Raw genomic sequence first — 10,193 nt, forward strand, 5'->3', positions numbered from 1 at the left:
AAATGTAAGATTTCCAAATTAATCAGCAAAGAGTGAATGAAAAAAGCAAGTCTGCCACTTTGATGATTCATGATTTCACCACAAGTAACATTGTTCTTACTTTGCGTGTTATTGATTTTTAAAAGAATTTGCTCCAATTTAAGGGTTAGATGTAACAGTCTGCGCTGTGCTTTATTTTCTACAAAGTGGATATATTTGTAATTATTAGGTTTTGTTGTGACCAGAAACAGAGTTATTTTAAATCACACCGAGATTCGAATTTTTTCCGTTTAGCCGCAAGTGCTATTTTCAACATTTTCATCATTAAAAATATTACCTTTGTCTAAGATAATTCAGATAGATTTATATGTGTTGTTCAATAAAATATTCATAAAATCATTTATCCTTGTTTTGTTGTGCCATTAAATCTTTGGAAGATTTTGTTTTACATTGAACTATGATGAGCTTGGTCTTGGGAGAATTATTCAAGCATCAGTTCAGGAATCATCTCTAAACATGTTTAAGGTAAAAATACCTCTCTTCCCTATGATGATAGGAACCTGCTGTCCTCATGTTGGCACCACATCCAATACTTTATCTTGCAGGTACTTATTCAGTTATCTGTATCCTTCACTTATAAAGTGTTCTGCAGCTTCTTGAATCCTCCAAGTGCTTCAGATTGATCAATGAGATTGTGCAATGGTTCATGGCTAAATGCCAGTGTCTTGTCTGTTAAATATTTAACTGTCATCTTTCTGAATTTGTCATTTATGCATAATGTCAGAATTTTTGATGTCCGTATTGGTTGTTGTTTACTTTCTGCTACATTCTCACAAATAGTTAAGAGAAAACATTAAAGTTTAAAAGGAATTAATAAGAATTGGATTGGCTTCTGGGAAGAGGCACAAAACTACAAACAAAACATGAAAGAAGTGCTAAAACAAAAACAGAAACAGAAATAACTGGAAAAACTCAGCAGGTCTGGCAGCATCGGCGGAGAAGAGCACAGTTGACATTTTTTTATCTCTTATGAAAGAAGTGCTGATGGAAATAATGCAATGCAGGTTAAAACGTTGTAAATGAAGGCAATAAGAAATAAAAACTGAAAATGCTGGAAATATATGAGGACTTTCTCAGTATCTGACAAAAGATGGGCTAACATGTTTGCTAGACTGATCATCAGAACCAGAAACTGGGACTTGGACACCACCAAGCAAAACTGGGAAATGCAGAGGGAAAGAGAACCAGAGGCAGGGTCAAGCATGCTGATTCCTGTCATGAAGTAGCAGTTAACAGATTTAATAAGATGAGAGCAGGATTTTAAAAGAACAGTAAAGAGGTGAAAAAATACTGGATCTCGGATAAAACCAAGTCAGTCAGAACAGGTGGGTAGACTGTTACTCAGTTACATTTGGCAGTGTATGTTGACAAATGTAATTAGACTCAGATGTGGAAAATATTGACATTGAAAATCTGCATTCTTGCACTTGGCTGAATTAAATCGAATTATGTAGTATTTACAGCATGGAAACAGTTCATTCAGCCCAGTAGGTTCATGCCTGTGTTTAAACTCCACAACAGCTTTCTCCCAACCTATTTCACCTAATCTCATCAGCATATCCTTCTATGCCTTGCTCCCTCATGTGTTTATCTAGCTTTCCTTTAAATGCAACTATACTAGTTGCCTCAACTCCATATGGTAGTGAGTTCCACATTCTAACCACTCTTTGAGTAAAGACATTTTTCTTGAATTCCCTATTGCATATATTAGTAACTGTCTTATATTTATGGCACCTGGTTCTGGCCTTCCCTGTAGTTTGAAAGCATCTTCTCCAAGCCTGCCTTATTAAACTATTTCGAGGGAAGGTGATGACATAGTGGTATTGTTGCAGGTCTAGTAATTAAGAGATCCAGGGTAATTCTCTGGGGACCCAGGTTCAAATCCTGCTATGGCACGTGGTGGGATTTGAATTCAGTAAAAAATCTGGAATTCAAAAAAAGTCTAATAATGACTATGAAACTATTGTTGTAAAAAGCCATCTGGTTCACTAATGCCCTTTAGGGAAAGAAATCTGCTGTCCTTACTTGGTCTGGTCCGGCCTATATGTGACTCCAGGCCCATTGCAATGCAGTTGACTTTTAAATGCCCCCTGAACAAGGGCAATTAGGGATGGGCAATAAATGCTGGCCTAGCCAGCGACTACCACATCCCATGAATAAATTTGTGTTTCTCCCGTGTCGATGCAGATTCGATTGGCTGATTCTGTGAATTTTAAAGATCTTGAACAGGTCGCCTATCAGTCTTCTCTTTTCTAGAGAAAAGAGCGAAAATGTAAATGTGTAAGCTAGGCTTTGGTGAAATTTGTAACATCTTTTAACCCACCACAATCATGATTTGAGTTCATGAGAAGCATGTACTGTATTGATGAATTTAATCAACTTAAAAAGCCCAATGTACTGTAGCAGTATGCCTCGTGTATTGCTCATTTTAAGAAAACATGCATTCTTTCACTTGTCTGAATATTTGCTGATCTCTTTCACTATTATAGAAACACGCAAAACCTGTGCAGTCATTAGTTTGCTCAGAAATATCTTGACGGTTGATGTGGTTATTACCTGAAAATACGCAGATGGAAGTAAAAGATGTTTAATTATTAGAAGTTTTCAGTCAATACTAAAAGCAACTATCCAGTGGATTTTTAAAAAATATTGTACATACTAATTTGTATGGTAAGTTCCACACTAATTCATTCTAAATTAAACCAAACTCCAACTTGGATTATAGATATGATTGGGCTGTAGTCATTCTCCAAATATCATTGCAAATTTTAAAATCTCATGAGAAGCTTGTAACTCATGCAATTTATGTTTCTGAATCTGTATATTTTTATGCTGTGCACTGAATGTGTATATTTTTAGAATATAGCATATATTACTACATATTTTTGGTTGTTTTATGTAGTACCTCTTCTTCATATGCAAACTGATGAAGCATGAATATATGTCTTTGTCTGTACTGTGCAAACTATCTTTCTGAATGTACTTTTTATTGTGGTATAGTTCATATTTCTGAACATGCATATTTTTCTTGTACAATTCCTGTTTTCAAACATATATCTCAATGTGCAATTTGTGTTTCTTAATGAGAATTTTTGTACTGTACAGTTCATGTTTGTGCAGATAGTTGTAACAGATTATATGATTTCCATTTGTGGTTAGCCCAATGCTACACCACATATTTGTTTGCATGTGTTTTTAAATTACGTGCAAATTATGATCCTGATGTGCTATTTGTGCTGCTGCGTACAAATGTTATATTCCACAATGAAAGTGAAAATTTTTATCATGTACTTTTCATCTGCCTGTGTCTATTTATATTGGATTGGATAATGTACATCTCTGTTTTAATTTGCAACATTTAAGTTCCTATGTCTATACAATTACTTATTATGGAAGTTGTCTTTCTGAATGTGTAATTTTATAACTGTACAATTCATATTTGTGTATGTGGATTTTTATACTGTACATTTCACATTTGGGAGACTGTTACATGTTGCACAATTTCTGTTTCTCAAATTTTATATTTATAATGCACAATTTATATTTCTGGATGTGTATGTTGATATTGTACATGTATTTATATTTTAACATTTGTATGTGTTTCTAACCCTTACTGAATGATATACGTTTCCTGATTAATTATTTTTACTGCATTGTAAACAGATGAAGTTTCATTGCTGGACATGGTGCATGGAAAAGGGAGATATGGGCTTCATGTGCACTAAAATGCCAAAGGTTAAACTGTTTAATTGCAAACTGGGTTCTACAAAGTATCAAAAAAAGGTTTTAAGGTCTAAACGTCAAACGCCATTGGTTCAGATATTGTTTTGATGAAAGGTCACTCAACCAGGCACATTCTGTTTCTCTCCACGGATACTATCTGACCTGTTGAGCTTTTCCAGCAGTTTTTATTTTTATTTCAGGTTTTCACAGTATTTTGCATTTGTACCGTTGATTCAAGCCAAATCTAAGTTTCCTGCCATTTATATTTTTCTTGATAATTGGGAGAAGCACCCATTATTTTTACCAAAAATAATTCTGTTATGAATTTACCTACTGTTCATGTGCAAACCCATATTAACAGATTCAAACACACAGAAATGATTTTATGATTTTTATTTAAGCATATTTTTATTGAAGTATACACATTGAAAAATCTTGGTACAGTGTGAATTTTTTTGAAGTTTAAATTCATCCCAAAAATTGAATGAAACAATGCTCAAATTTGATTTATTTTTAATATCCACATTACACTATGTCAGCTTTACTCAGTTGTTAACACTCTTGTCTAGGAGTCTTATCCAGGATTGGGCACACAATCTAAGCTGACCCCACTCTAGCACAAAACTGAACGAGAGTTACCTTGTTGTACTTTGGAAGTGATGTTAAACAAGGCCCTGTATTCAGATGAATATGATGACCCATGAGTGCAGTTTAAGAAGAGCAGTGAATTCTCCTGGTGTTCTGACCAACATTCCTCCCCAAACCAAGACTACCAAAAACAATTAACTGATCATTCGTTCTACTGGTGCTTGTAAATTCTTGCTGTGCACAAAATTGTTGCCGTACTTGCCTACAAAACAACCTAACAAAAAAATCAGTAAGTATGAGTCAATGGTCAGAGTGACTCACGTCTTTGGGCTGACACTCAGTGCAATAGTGAGGGAGTGCTGCACTGTCAGGGGTGCCATCTTCTGGATGAGGCATTAAACTGAGACCCTGTCTACCTTCTGAGGTCAACACAAAAGATCCCATGACACTATTTCAAAGAGGATCAGAAAGTTATCCCTGATGTCCTGGCCAATATTTATCCTTCAAACCAACCTCACTGAAGCAGACAGTCTGGTCATTGTCACATTAGTGCTTGTGAAATATGGGCTTAAGCATATTGGTGCCATGTTTTCTACACTTTCCAAAGAAGAGTCGTATTGGACTCGAAACGTTAACTCTGTTTTTCTCTCCACAGATGCTGCCAGACCTGCTGAGTTTTTTTCCAGCATTTTCCATATTTTTTATTTCCTTTACTACAGCAGTGGCGACACTCCAAAATACTTAATTGGTTGCAAAGCAATTTGTGACAGGCTGAGGTTGTGAAAAGCATTATATAAATAAAAGTTCTTCCATTATTTCTTTTATGTGAAGTGCTTTGAGATGTCCCCGAGTGAGGTCACAATAGAAATGTAAGCATACTTATTTTTAACCTTATGCTGTAATAATTTCGAAACTGTGGGTTCAGGTTACTTCTCTTTGAGTATATCTGTTACAGTAATTGCTTTCAGTCTCTGCCTTCCACCTCACTTCTCCAAATCTTCCCCCCTTTGTCTTGGTGTCCTCCATCAACCCCTTAATACTGAGATACTTACCTGAATTGTAAACAGGTGAAGTTTCATTGCTGGTCATGGTGCATGGAAAAGGGAGATATGGGCTTCCTGTGCACTAAAATGCCAAAGGTTAAACTGTCTAATTGCAAACTGGGTTCTACAAAGAAGAGTGCCTTAGAAATGCAGGTTGTTGCTTTCTGAAAATTTGGAGCTGACCTCTGCAACCAAGACGTTTCTGCTCTTCCTTACGATAAAGCAGCAGTTTTGAGCAGTGTCACAGCTAATGAGGAGAGCATATGTAGTTAGAAAGGAGGTTTAGTAAAGAATAGAGAATTTGATTGCAGACAATGAATGCAGTCACGCAGTAATACAGCAGCTGCGAGCCCACATTTATGAGTTGATTCATTTTGAGTTAGGTTGTGGCTCCCAACCTCTCTGTTGTGGAATAGTGTAGGGCTACTATACAACATGCACCTTAAGGACAAGTAATCTTTGTTCCATTGTACAAATAGCTACTGGAAGAAATAAAACAGAAATACTCAGCAAGCCAAGCAAAGTGTTAGAGGAACAAAGCTAACATTTCAGATTGATGACCTTTCATCCAACTCTTGTTTCTCTCAACCATGACTCACTTTTCGTTGAATTAGACTCCAGCATGAAACTCAAGGCTGACACTTTGGTGCAGTACCGAGGGAGCACTGCACTGTTGGAAGTGCCGTTTTTTGGATGAGACATTAAACCAAGGCCTTAGCTGCATGCTTAGGGGGATGTAAAAGATCCCATGGCACTATTTCAAGGAAGAGCAGAGAAGTTACCTCGATCTCCAGGCTAATGTTTATCCCTCAATCAGCATCACAAAAAAGCACAATATTGCCCTCGGCGTGCGGGGGCGGGCCTGACAAGCTGACGAGTAAAATGATGTACGTGCGTCCCAACGTCGTTGTGTGTCATTTCAATATTTCACTCGGCAGGCGTGCGCCGGAGGTGGCTGCGCACCCACTGAACTGTCAATGGCCTATTAAGGCCATTAAAAAAGCAATTAACCTTGTTAAGTACACTGCCCGTCCAACCTTAAGGTTGGCGGGCAGGCAAAGAGCCCAAGCCGCCTTCGAATGCATGGTTTACCTATGAATTAAAGGAATGCCTTATTGCACCAATGTAATTCTTTGAACCCCTGTTCATAAGAGTCCAGCTTTGATGAGCAGAATGGAGCCCTACTCTCTAATTGTTCAGCTAGTCAAATAGCAACAAGCTCAAGGTTTCCAATGCTGTTCTGACTTGACTTGCATCTTCCACCCTTAATAAACTTCCAAAGCACTGCTGCCTGTATCCTCACCCTTCTTAACTGGATTTCTATAACAATCAATGGCTTTCATGGTCACTTTTTTCCTGCTTCTAGCCCACACATTACTGGATTCATAGAATTCATGGTGGTATCTGAACTCCCAACCTCTGGATTGCTAGTCATAAAGTAATTACAGCACAGAAGGAGGCCATTTGGCCCATCATACCTATGCCAACTCTTTATTGAGCAATCCTGTCAATCCCAGTCTAGGTATCATAAACACTAGACCACTAAGCATAAAATATGTTTTATTTATTAACAGCTAATATAATAAGAGTTGGTTCTAGATTCATAAAATTATTTCATGATCATAAATCAAGCCAAAAGAATATGAAGTTAGGAAATGATTATTTTAAATAGACTAAAGCCTCAGCAAATGAAAGAATTTAGTCTAACTGATAATATTTCCAAAACATTACTTGTAGCTTTCCATGTTAGAATGAGAGGGTTTCAGATTATTTAGGATTTTGAATGAGATATAAAACATCCCTTGGCACTAATTGAAAAAGAATTGAGGAATTTGAATTCTTCTCCATGTCCTGGCCAACACTTATGCCTCAACTAGCATAGATGATCTATCCATTACATCAATACTGTTTGTGGAAGCATGCTGTGCACAAATTGATTTCTGCTTTTGCCACACTAGAACAGTGGCTACAGTTCAAAAGTACTTTATTGGCTGTAAAGTGTTTTGGGAAGTCCGGAAGATGTGAAAGGTGCTATATAAATGCATTTTTTTCCTTTAAGATTTGTATCATAAGGCCCTTTTGCCTAATTGATTCAATGCTGAAATAGTGACACCTTTGTCCACCCATCTCCCAAATGTTGGATCAAAGCCTGTTGCAGCACTTCCTCTGAGTCTGCTATTTGCTGATTTACAAGGTAGAGGACTATTTCAATCAACTTGTATGAGTGTGTTAAAATTATGAGATCTAATGTATGGTTGCAGTCTAGAAACTTTGACATATATCACCTAACCTCCAAAATGGCCAGAATTTTCCCTTTGATGGGCGGGCGAACCCGGCGGGCAGCTGATTGCCACCGCCGAAACGGGCTGCGCCGCTATTTTCCGCGGGCCGGCCAAGTAAGGCCCGGCCAGTGGGTTAGCGACTCCCGTGGAGAACAGGAAAATAGTCGCGGGGGTGGGTGGCCTCAGACTGCCGGTTCCAGTGGGGAGCCGGCAGTCTGTATAAAGAGGGGCCAGGCAGCCTGCTTGAGGCAGTGCACCATGGCCACTCAGGGAGAGAGGGAGGCAGCTGTGGTTCCACAGGAGCATAGCAGGAGGAGGGGGGGCAGGCTGTAGGAGAGGCCAGCGGGGGGGCTACTGTGCCCCTCGATTCTCCGATGCCTGCCTTGCTGTGCTCCTCCAAGAGATTTCCAGCCATTGGGATGTGTTGTATCCGGATGATGGGAGGAGGAGGGCCCCCCATGTCACCAGCCAGGCGTGGGAGGAGGTTGGTGACGCTGTCAGTGCCCATGATGATGTGCGGCGCACTGGCACCCAGTGCAGAAAAGATTCAATGATTTGCTGCGCTCTGGATGGGTGAGTACCATGTCGGCCTTGGCCATTTGACCCAGAAGGCAGCCTTAGCCTTTGAGTCCCCCCACCATGTCTTACTGTCGTTACTGCATAGGGCATTTGGCGCACGCTGGGTGGGCAAATGGGTATGACCATGCTTACATCAGCCTTAGTGGTTGAGGAGAAGATGGGTTCTCCCCGCAGCTTATGTTGGTGTTTGTTGCATTTGAGTAGTCTGGGGGCAAACTGCAGGGGACGCAGCTAGACATATACTCAGAACCCCAACACATGTCTTATTGATGTTGGTGAGATGGTGCAAAGGGTGCCTCAAGGTGTTTTGGTCAAGTGGCATCTGCTGGGCTCAGCGCTGCACCTAGTTGCGCCTCCTTGCCATGGGCGCTAAGACCCGTGTGTTATTCAAAGTTATGGATGCCTAATGTGTCCAAGGTGGCCATTGGGGGAGGGGTTTGGGACCAGCCGTACTATCTCCTGGTGACTGATCACCAGTAGTGTGGACAGGAGCCGCTGGAGGCCTCAGATGGGCCACTGTGGTTGGGCTGCGGCATGCGCATGCAGAGTACATGAGCGATCAACCCCAATAAATCCTCTTCTGCAGGCAAAAAGTCAACACAATCAGTGGGAGCGCCAGAGGACTGGAGGTGGGCATGCTGTGCTCCAGCATCTCATGATATTTGAGGAGCAGGCCATGGAGCTGGGGAGGAGGCAGGAGGCCAGGGTGGCAGGTGGCGGCGAGGCTGCAGTCCGGCGGGCAGGAATTTGAGGTCCACAGTCCCATCCACTCTGTCTGCCCACCATCCAAACCACTGATGATCGTGTCATGTGGTATCCCTGAGGCCATCTGACTAGCTTGTCTGTATGTGCGTTAAATGGTTGGGGCTACTCTTGACTCTTTTCCACCCCACCAATATTCGTCTCCTTAGGGTTTGAAGGGTGAGCGACTTGTGGGGCTGTGGGGGGGGAAGGGATGAAGGGTTTAACTGACTGTACACTAACTGATACACTGTCCTTGTTGTCAATTTCAGCATCACCACCACATGGCCACGCCGATAGACACCGCAACGTCCCCCTCCACACCTGAGGCCCAAGACGTGCAACTTGCGGCACATCCTTTCAGCCAGCCAGGCACCAGCGCAGACACAAACACCTCAGTGGGGAATTTACCGTCGGCTAGAGTCCTGGGTCACAGTGGAGAGGGCACTTCACAATAGCTGGAGGAGATGGCAGGGACAGAGTGCCGATGGCGCCAGCAGCTGGAGGGTTGCAGGGGACCAGGCATACACTGAGTCCAGCACTGATGACGTGCCTCTGGAGTTGTCACCAATGCAGCAGCTGCAGGGCAAGCGGCAGGAAGCGTGTTTGCATGTGGCAGGGTTGCATGAGGGTATGTTTCACTCGGTCTCTGCGATGGAGGTGTCCAGGCAGAGTGCACGTGAAGGCATGAACCTCAGGACAGAACTTCACACTTCGTCCACTGAGAGATTGGCGACTCTCATAGAGAGGGGCTTCGATTGGATGGAGACTCTTCTGATTGGGTTACGCTCTGACCTGCAAGCCCTCACAGCGGTATTGGCCACGGGTGGTCATTCCCAATGTGGGAGATGTTCTGGGCACCAAGCATTGGCGCTCGGTACCCATGCATCTGCGGTGAGCAGGGAGGTCCAATGTGACCTCAGGTCAGCGCAGCAGCTGTCCGTAGTCGCTGTGAGCTCCTCTCAGGGCGCTCCGGATGAGGGCGGCAGCTCCTCCAGCCCTCTGCCGGTCAACGTTGCTTCCGTTGAGGCTGTGACAACTGGGGAGGTGCCAGTTCTGGAACTAGCCACTCCCTCCCAGGCGGGGCCATCACCGTCTCCACGGGCCAGAGGACGCCCGCTAAGGTCATTGGGGCCAACAGGACAGCAGAGTCAGCAGGCTGTCTCACAAGCCACTCCGAGCGATGGGGTGGCACCTA

Source organism: Carcharodon carcharias, chromosome 11 (assembly GCF_017639515.1).
Source record: "Carcharodon carcharias isolate sCarCar2 chromosome 11, sCarCar2.pri, whole genome shotgun sequence".
In the NCBI taxonomy this organism is placed as follows: domain Eukaryota; kingdom Metazoa; phylum Chordata; class Chondrichthyes; order Lamniformes; family Lamnidae; genus Carcharodon; species Carcharodon carcharias.